At 47.2% G+C, this 10000-nt stretch overlaps 1 protein-coding gene across 1 annotated transcript in view; it reads left to right on the forward strand.

Moving 5' to 3' along the window:
* chn (zinc finger transcriptional factor charlatan) overlaps positions 1 to 10000 on the forward strand; it is a 20606-nt gene that overhangs the window by 509 nt on the left and 10097 nt on the right. Inside the window, exon 1 of the mRNA XM_043014097.2 lies at positions 1 to 22. This exon is cut by the window's left edge and continues 509 nt beyond it. The gene's annotated coding sequence lies outside the window, so the exon portion shown is untranslated. The remainder of the gene's footprint in view (positions 23 to 10000) is intronic.

Raw genomic sequence — 10000 nt, forward strand, 5'->3', positions numbered from 1 at the left:
TTGTCCTCGCTTCCAGTGAATGGTAAGTTCTCTTTTAGGTTTGTCACCATTTCTTTTCAAAGTGCGTGGGTTGTAGTGGTTCCTTCTTGTATTTTATATTCCTTTCTTCTGTTTCTTTGTTTTTTGTTTTGTTTTTGTTGTCTGTTGTTCCTAGAGATAAAGGGCAGTGATGGTGTGATGATGCCAATGATCATCTTGGCGAAGACGTTATCCTGGGCGGGAATTTTTCAATTTAGGAACACTGGGTTCGTATTCCATAACCCTTAAAGTGGTCGAGTGAGTGAGTGAGAGAGAGAGAGAGAGAGAGAGAGAGAGAGAGAGAGAGAGAGAGAGAGAGAGAGAGAGAGAGAGAGAGAGAGAGAGAGAGAGAGAGAGAGAGAGAGAGAGGGAGAGAGAGGGAGAGAGAGAGAGAGAGAGAGAGAGAGAGAGAGAGAGAGAGAGAGAGAGAGAGAGAGAGAGAGAGAGAGAGGAAAGAGGAAAAAGAAAAAAGAAAAAAATAGAAAGAGAAAGAGAGAAAGGTTCTGAAAGGAAGAGAGAGAGAGAAAGAGAAAGAGAGAGACACACGTGGAGAGCGAGAGAATCACCGTCTTGTCCCGATTTAAAGGTCCTGCCTAATTGTCGTTAATATGACACGTTATCTGTCGGTTCGTTTGTTTTGATCTCTGATATTTCACGGCCGTAACTCCCCCTCGTATTCGTTCTTCTTTTTTTTCTTCTGAATCATTCCGTATCGCCGTAAATTAACTATGCATTGGTACTTTACCGTTTATACTCTCCCTCGTTTCGTATTACTTGAACGAATCATTTTCAGCGTTCGGGCGTTTGTTTAATACTCGTAAAAGGGCATCTGTTTGCCATGGCGTAATCGAGTTGTGTCACGTGTTTTAACGGCCGTCATTATCGTCGCTTCTCACGTCTCTGCTTTATCGGCGTTGCTTGTTGTCACCTCCTTCTATCTGCCGTTTGCCGTTCCTCTTAATTAACGTAGAGGAAAAGGAAGGGGAGCGAAGGATAGATAATTAAGATATTTCAAAGAGAGAGAAGGGGAGGGGGGGATCAGCAGGTAATTAAACGGTGGAAATATTTCGTGGTGATATAATAGTTGGTGTTAATATCTCTTCCCCTTTCCTCTCCCTTCATTGGCGGAGGGGAGGGTTGACGGGGGAGAGAGAGAGAGAGCGGGGTGGGCCATGGGGATGAGGTGGGTTGAAGGGGTGAAGGGGGGAAAGGGGGGAAGGGGGGGAGGGCTAACTTGTCTGTCCAATCATCAGTGACCAGTGAGCAACCCGCGCCCTGGACATCGCATTCACGCCGCACTGTATTCTACGGGTTTGCTTCGTATCTTTCTACTCCTCTTTCGTCTGATTATCGTTCGTCTCCTTCTCTTCCCGATTCGTATCTGTCATCTTTAAGACGACTTCTTAAAGCTCGAGTTGGATGTGTACTGTATGCGAGAAGGTCACGGGATGAGGAATCTCGAGGCTGGTCTGTGGTCTCGAGACCTGCTCTCTCGCTCTCTCTCTCTCTCTCTCTCTCTCTCTCTCTCTCTCTCTCTCTCTCTCTCTCTCTCTCTCTCTCTCTCTCTCTCTCTCTCTCTCTCTCTCTCTCTCTCTCTATCTCTCTCTCTCTCTCTCTCTCTCTCTCTCTCTATCTATCTATCTATCTATCTATCTCTATCTACTATCTTTATCTTCCAGCCTCTTTCTCTATTTTGTTCACAATTTTACGAAATTGTTTGTAACACATCCGTGCTCTTTACTTTTTTCCTCCCCTGGTCTCTGTACTTACACGTTTATTCCTAATGTATAAATCACCCAGACGAGATAATGCATTTGCCCCGACTCGCGTGAGGTAATCCTGCAAGAAAAACGGAGACACGGTAATGTTATTGTACCATTGGATCCGTCAGAATGTGCTTTTACGAGTGCATAGCAGTGAGAGTTTGCCGCCGCACTAATAATACAACCACTTAACAATTTACCCGAATCACCCCTGAACACGAGATGCAGTATTTTGCTTGTAAAAAAAAAAGAAAAAAGAAAAAAAATAGAATGTGGTTATCTCTTATCCCTCTTTTTTATATATTTGTTTTTGTTATATATATTTTTTTTTCTAAAGCTATGTACATACGATGTTTTAAGACACGTTTTATTCATGTGAGGAAAGACAAAGATCATGTAAGCAAAAAACATAGAAGTAAATACATGTCAGTGGGGACGAAAACAAAGCTATAATACAGGAACCAAGAAGTAAGTACATGCCAAGGAAGAGGACTTGTCTGCGACTGGCCCCAACTAACACTCACGAGATGGCCAGGCAGGCAGTCGCACGTGGCCCAGTCTGTCCACTGTGACCTGCTTGGCTTGGGTACTTTTACGTCGGTGCGGAGAAGGATACGGACGTACTGTACCTACGCAAATGGACACGGACGCAAATGGACACGTGTAGATGCGCTCACACAGGTACATGCATACAAACTCATGTGTTGTATGTATACAAACGCGGAGACACGCATGCACGCAAACTCATACGAGTGCGCACAAGCAGTCGCACTCACACACACCTACAGTACATACATACATGCATGCATAAATACACACATGCACACACACACACACACACACACACACACACACACACACACACACACACACACACACACACACACACACACACACACACACACACACACACACACACACACACACACACACACACCCTTACACACACAATCATAACATACATGCATTATACACTTAGTACACTTACACTTACACATACACTTACACAAACACTTACACATACAGTTACACATACACTTACACATGCACTTACACATACAGTTACACATACACTTACTCTTACACTTACACGTACACATACACTTAACGGCCCCTCGGCATCTTCGTATGAGCGCCTCTTAAGATCTAACGCGCTGTGTAGCTGTCTTGGGTGTATCCACGCCGGTGAGAGTAGCATGATTGGCCTGGTTGACGGCGGGGAAAGGGGTAAGGGGGGGGGGGGGGTAAGTGGTTAGGGGGGGGGGGAGGGATAAGTGGTAGGGAAGGGGAGGAGGGGATAATGGGTAGAGGGGAGAGGGAGGTATGGAAGGGAGAGGGAGAGATTGTGTGGTGGAGTGTGAGGTGGGTTGAAAGGGGGGGGAGGGGTAGTGGGAGGCTCATGTGGTAGAAGGAAGGGAGGGGGGAGGAGGGGGTGAGAGGGAGGGGAAAAGGGCGTGAGAGAGAGAGGGGAGTGTGGTCTATGGGAGGGGGGATAGAGAGGGAGGGGTAGGGATGTGGGATAAGGATGGAAAGGGGGAGGAGGGTACGAGGGGAGGGAGGGAGGAAGAGGGTACGGAGAGGGAAGGAGGGAGGTTAGAGGGGGGAGAGGGGGGAGAGGGGAGGAGGATGTGACAGCGCCTTGTGGTGGATGGAAGGGGGATGGGTCGGGGAGGGGGTGGGAAGGGAGGTGAAAGGGGTGGGTTTTTTTTTTTTTTTTTTTTTTTTTTTTTTTTTTTTTTTTTTTTTTTTTTTATAGCAGGATAGGAAAGGTTGGAGATTCGTGGAAGGAAGCTAGCTAAAGCGTCTGAAGAGAGAGAATGAAAATGAAGCAGTAGTAGATATAAAAGGGGTGGGGCAAACCCACTTGCTGCTTTTGTTTTATTTTGTTGTATTTATTTGTTTATTTATTTATTTATTTGTTTATTAACAATTTATGGACTGTTAGCATAATTGTGGTATGTTTTCCTTAGTCATTATAGATTTGCTGCTGCATAGTCTGGATTTGGTGGTCCGTTATCGAGATATGGTGCAATTCTCTTCCACCAAGAGTGATCTTTTTCGTGAGGATTCGTGTGCTTTTCTTCTTCTGATGTTCGGACTAGTTCTTCGTTAGTCGTTGCTAGCTTTCTCCAGACTTTATCTGCGAGTGCGTACAGCCTTGTGTTGATGGCATCTATTTTGTATTTGTTGTGGAGCTCTAATATCGTTAGTTGATTGTCCTCTTCGTTCCTTCTGCTTGCATTCCGGAGTACTCTGTTTTGAAATTGTTGCATCTTTGTGATGTTTGTTTTGGCTGAGATGCACAGTGGGATGACTGGGTACTCCATGATTGGGCGGATCAATGTCTTGTAAAAGCGTAGTTGCATCTGTGTGCGCATTGCTTTGAACCGTTTCAGTTTTGTGTATTGTTTTTTTGCCATCGCCAATCTTCTTTTCAGGTGCGATGACACTCCGCGAGTGCCAAATTCCATCCCAAGAATTGTTGCCTTATTAGTGAAACATATTGATTCTTGATTTACTATTACTTCTCTTGGCTTGGTTGCTGATATTGAGAGAAGCTGGAACTTGTTTTTGTTTGTTTGGATTTTCCATTTCTTTTCAAAGTCATTAATTCTGTTGATTTCGTAGCCCGTAAGAGTTGTTAGTCTTTCTTTGGATCTAAGTGGGTATTTAATTATTTGAGTAATGTCATCTGCGAAGCTTACGTCTATGCAGGTGTCCGTCGGTCTGTCCAGGTCAGCAGTGTAGAATATGAAAAGGGTGGGACTCAGGGATGACCCTTGCGGCACTCCGCTGAGCAATGGAAACTTAGGGCCGGTGACGTTATCAAGTCTTATGGTTGCAGTCCTTTCATCGACAAAGTTGCAGAGGATTTTCTCAAAGACGTCTGGTAGGCTGAGTTGCAGTAACTTGTATTGTAAACCTGGTTTCCATAGTTTGTCGAATGCTTTTGCAATGTCTCTGCAGACAACATTGCATGGTTGTCGCTTCCTCTGGGACAGGGCAATTGTTTCGTATGTGTAGGCTATCGCTTGTTGCGTGCCTCTTCCTTTCCTGAAGCCATATTGGTTGCTGTTGAACACGTTGTTTCTTTCCATGTAGCTTGTGAGACGGTTATTGATGATTTTTTCGAAGCTTTTTCCTGGAATTTCGAGTAAAGAGATTGGTCGGTAATTTCTGTCTTCCTTGGGTCTTTGCTTGCTTTCGGTATGGGGACCATGACTGCATTTTTGAATTTTGTTGGAAAGTAGCCCATTGAAAGGGAGTGATTGAAAATGTTGCAGAGTTTGGTTACTGCGATGTCTGGGAGTTGTTGCACAATTGTCTTGCGTATTCCGCTTTCGCCAGGTGCTTTGTCTTTAAAGCTGTTTATTATTGTTTTGATATCCCTGTATGATATGGGTTTTGTCAGACTGTTGTCGGCGTTCAGTCTGTTTGTGTCTGCTTCGGGGAATGGGGTTAATCTTTGTAGGTTATGGGAGAGAAAGTTCTGTACGAATATCTCGTGCTGCAAGTCAAATGTTTGATTGTCTTGAGGATTTATTCTGAAGATATTTTCCCAGAAGTTTCTGAAGATCGCTTCTTTCTCCTTGTTGCCGAATATTTTCTCGTCTCTCTCATTCAGGATATATGGGATTTGTGAGTGTTTGCTTCCCATTAGTCTCCTGATTTTGCCCCAGAATTTTTGGGGGTTGTTATATTCTAGCTCGGTTTCTTTGACTATATTGTTCCAGTGATTGTTGTAGAGGGTCTTGCTTTCGTTCTTCATTTCTTCTTGTATTTCCCTATATTGAATACGCAGTGCTTGTGTCCATCCGTGGTGTCTGGCTTGATTAAGGATGTTATCATATCTCCAGTGCAACAGTTTGAGATGATCACTCGTCAGTGGGTGTGGCAGAGTTGTGAATGCTTTCTTCGGTATGAATTTATTCATTGCATTCTCAATAACAGAGTACCAGGCATCTAGTTCTCTGTCTATGTATGCTTTGTCAGCAGCTGTGTTGCTCGGGTTCTCTCTTCCCATTTGTTCACTTACGTGTTCTTTGAAGAGATCCCAGTCTGCCCTTTTAAGATTAAACATCTCCTTTTGCGGGATCATGATAGGGGATGTTGCCAATTTCAGGATTATGGGTAGATGGTCTGATGTTGTTAGAGGTCCTTGTTGAATTGCAAGGTTCATGTGGATGTTCTTGTTTCCTAGTACAATGTCTGGTCGTCCTTTACCTCTTGTGCTGACGAAAGTGTCGAAGTCAGGTCCTAGGTGTGTGAGCATATTTTGGTTAATCAGTCTCGCTATTCCTTCTCCCATTAAGTTATTGCTGCTATGCCCGAACGCTCGGTGTCTGGCGTTTAGGTCGGCAATGACGTAGGCGGGGGTTTTTCTTCTCATTATTTTCATTAAATCTGGGTAAGGGAATTGCGGGCGTCTGGGTGGCATATATGCTGTTCCTATGACTAGGTTTCCTCTGTTTGTCTGCAGCTCCACTGCAAGAAAGTCCTCAGTGAAATCATCAATCAATCTGTGGTTGAGATTTCTTTTCACGCATATTGCAACACCTGCATCGCCTTCATTGAGTATGTTCCTTTGATAGACGTTATACCCAAATAATTTTATTGTTTCCTCATTAGGGAGGCAGTGGGCGTTAATTAGTATAATGTCAGGATCTTCTTTGATGTACGTGTTTGAAAGTTCGTGTTTCCTTGAGCGCCAGTTTAGAACATTGTGTTGGATTACTTTGATTTTATTTATATTCACTAGCGTGTTTGCTTGGTTGGTTCCATTATGTCATGGTCTGTTGAGGATTTCCTGGCAGTGGATTGTTCTCCTCTTGCCCCGTTTATGATGTTATTGAAGGCTTCTGCATTTATGTACTGCACCCTATATGCGCTCAGGTCAATCGTTTTATTCCGGATGAGATCTGCGATGAATTTGTCATCGTGTGTTTCGTGATGATAATAGTTATACTTGACTAGCTTGGCCCGGATCAGTTGCTCAATTTCATTGTGTGTTGGATTCTTGGGGAGAATACCGATGTTTGTATCATTTGCTCTTAGTCTTATCTCTGGGATTAGTCTGGGTTTGTTCGTCTTCGGTCGGACTGGCACTTGGTGCTGGACTGGCGCCGGAAGTCTGTATTCTTCATCTCTCTCAGTTGCTTCTCGCTGCGTTATTTCCTCGCTCGCCGTTTTCTTCGCAGCCATTTCTTGTGTCGGCGAAGTTTCTCTGTTTCTTTTATTATTTGTTTCGTGTTCCATGTCTTCAGTGTTTTCATTTGGCTCGGGTAATACCTTTTCAGATTCTTTTCCATGTGTGGTTTTCAATATGCCGAGTATTTGATGGGCATCGATATTGTTTGGGTATTTGACCTTGGGTATATTATTCAGTGTATACATCTCGTCTATCGTCCTCTGAAAACTGCCTGGCTCGATAGTTTCTTTGATAGTTGCATAGATAATTGCACTCATGATGCTGGCAGCTGCATTGGGTGGTAGTGATTTACCTATGGTATCCGGGCTAGTTTGAGTTGCTGGGCAGTTGGTTGAGGCTGCCCTTGCATAATTTGTTTGTTGTAACAGGGGAGCGGTTGTTCTCTGGCTTCGTAGTGTCTGTCTCTCTTGTTTCGTTCTTTCTTTGATTATTTCTTTTCGGATTGTGCATTTTGCGGCCAAAGTGCGGTGGTCATCTTTGCAATTGAGGCATTTTTTAGTGTTTTCTTTGCAGTTTTGGTACGTGTGAGTTTCCGAGGCACATTCTGAGCAAGCTTTGTAATCTGCTGGTTTTGTGCAATCTTTGACTACGTGATCATATTTGTAGCATCTGTAGCATGGGACTATGTTTATGAAGATTTCTTTCTCTATGTATCTTGGTGGTATAGACTGGTGTAATATCAGCATCCCTTTTTCCAGGGCTTTCTTAGCCATTTGACTTGTTTCCAATCGTACTTTGATAATTGTTGGTGCGCTCGGTATTTTAATTACTTCCTCTATTTTTGCCCAACTATTTTCTCTCTCAATGTTTTGCTTCAATTCATCCACATCATAAGCGACAATCTGTCGGTCAATGTTCCTGATGTTTATGGTCCTCATTGCGTTATATTCTGGTGGATCTTGGATTTCAAAATGGTCCTTTTTGAAGAGTTCTTTGCATTGTTTTGTCATGAGTTGTTCAATTGTTTCGTCATTGGCAATGGCATAGTAGGCATTTCTGCTGTCGTCTACTTTGAGGACTGTAACCTTGGCGAGTCCGAAACATTGCCATAGCTTTGCTCTCCTGTTTGGTAGGTTAGGGTTTTTGTCTTTAATTCTGACCCTTGCCATTGTAGCCTTATTTGAAGGCTTGGCAACTCATCTGTGGGGTGAGCGGGTCGTTCTGTTGTCTACTCAGCTTGATGTCAAGGCCGGCTGTGACTCCGCTCTTGATGCTTAATAAAAGTCGATTTATAGAGGTTGACTTGTAATTCCTGTTGCCTATGCTATGCCGGCTCTGAACAGGTGTCAGGAGCCGGGACGGGGACGTGGACCTTGCACCAGGTGAAGAGTTTTCAGACCACAAGGGCTACTTCACGAGAATGTCAAGGCGGGTCATGGCAGACAGGAGCACCATGGGAGCGTGTTAACGGTCCGGGTGTCCTGAGCTGAGTGAGGGGTGGGTGAGGTTGACACATGACGCGGGGGGGTGGGGTGGGAGAGGGGGAAGGGGGGGTCAGAGAGAGTCGGGATTTAGCCAGATGGAGCGGTGGGTTTGTGTGACCAAAGGGGTTAGGGGAAGGGAGGAAGGGTAGAACGAGGGGGGGAGGGGGTGAGGAGAAAGAGAAGGGAGGGTGGGAGGGAGGGTGGGAGGGAGGGAGGGTGGGTCTCCAGGTAGGCGAGAGGGAAAGGGATGTTTGCCTGGATCAGGTAGAGGTCGAAGGTGGCGTAGACAGGCGAAGGGGGGAGGAGGGAGGAGGGAGGGGGGGCGGGGAAGGAGGGAGGAGGCGGAGGAAGGGGTTAATGGGAGGAAAGGAGGAAGGAGGACCTTCAGGGAGGGTAAGAGTAATGGGCTGCAGGGGGAGGGAGGGGTGGGAGGGACGGAGTAGGAGGAGGAGGAGAGGAGATAGAAGAAAGAATGGTGTCGGGAGGGAGGGAGGGAGGGAGGAGGAGAGGAGAGGAAAAAAGGTGGAGGAAGGGAAGACGGGAGGAAAGGCGAGGGAAGGAAAAAAGCTGGAGGGAGAGAGTGAGGAGGAGAGGGTGGTAGGGAGGGTGGAGGGAGGGAATCCGGGAGGAGAGGAGAGGGAAGGAAAAAGGGTGAAGGAAGAGAGAGCTGGGGGGAGAGGGCAGAAAGGAGGGTGGAGAGAGGGGGGAGGGGAAGAGGAGATGTGAGGAATGAGGGTGGAGGGAGGGAGGGAGGGAGGGAGTGAGGGGGAAGGGGAGGCCACGGGGAAGGGCTACAACGGTGTAATCAATTATTGTGGTGCAGGTGGAGGAGGATGGGGGCGGCGACCGACCCCTCGGATGTGGGCCGGGACTACACTTCTCTACGTCACACTCTCACACGCGCCCACATCACGCGTCTCCCTCGCACGTCACCCGTCACACGCACCCACGTCACACGTCACGCGTCACGCACCCGCAGGACGCGCCGTTTGGGACGTCACACACCCATCCGTCAGGGCCTCGCGTTCCATGCTCTCGCACGCTTCTCATGACTTCGATTTCTCTTCTCGCTCTGACTTCTTCGGAGAAAATCGAAGGCGAGATGCAGCCGTGCTAAATGACCTTACGCCTCGTGGCACTGTGGGGCCGGCGCGGGGGCTGCGGCACGTCGCTGCTGGGACACGCTTGCGGCACCACTTCCTACACCACCTGCTCTGCTACCTTCGCGCCGCCCACAGCCCTCGCTCGTTACCCAGTCGCCGCCCACGTCTCGCCTCTGCCTTCTTGGCGCCGCTCACTACAGCCTACGACGCCCTCTCACCTCATTCCTTTCCTCCCCTGGCGCGGTGCCACGCAATAGGACCTCGCTCGGGCGTTCCAGACCCTCGCCCACTCGCCCCCCCCCCCCCCAGCCAAGGGGCGCCCGGGAGCCTGACCCACCTTCGGCCTCCAAGAATGCTCGGCAGAACCCACGCTCGAGGGGCTGACCTGCCCACACTTGCCGCTTCCTCGAAGGGAAAATCACGGTCCCTGACCATGGGCTGCGGGTACCTGTGCTGGGAGGGACAGCAGCGCGCCCCTCTAGC

Source organism: Penaeus japonicus, unplaced genomic scaffold (assembly GCF_977035675.1).
Source record: "Penaeus japonicus unplaced genomic scaffold, GWHDUDI00000001_assembly GWHDUDI00000029, whole genome shotgun sequence".
In the NCBI taxonomy this organism is placed as follows: Eukaryota; Metazoa; Arthropoda; class Malacostraca; order Decapoda; family Penaeidae; genus Penaeus; species Penaeus japonicus.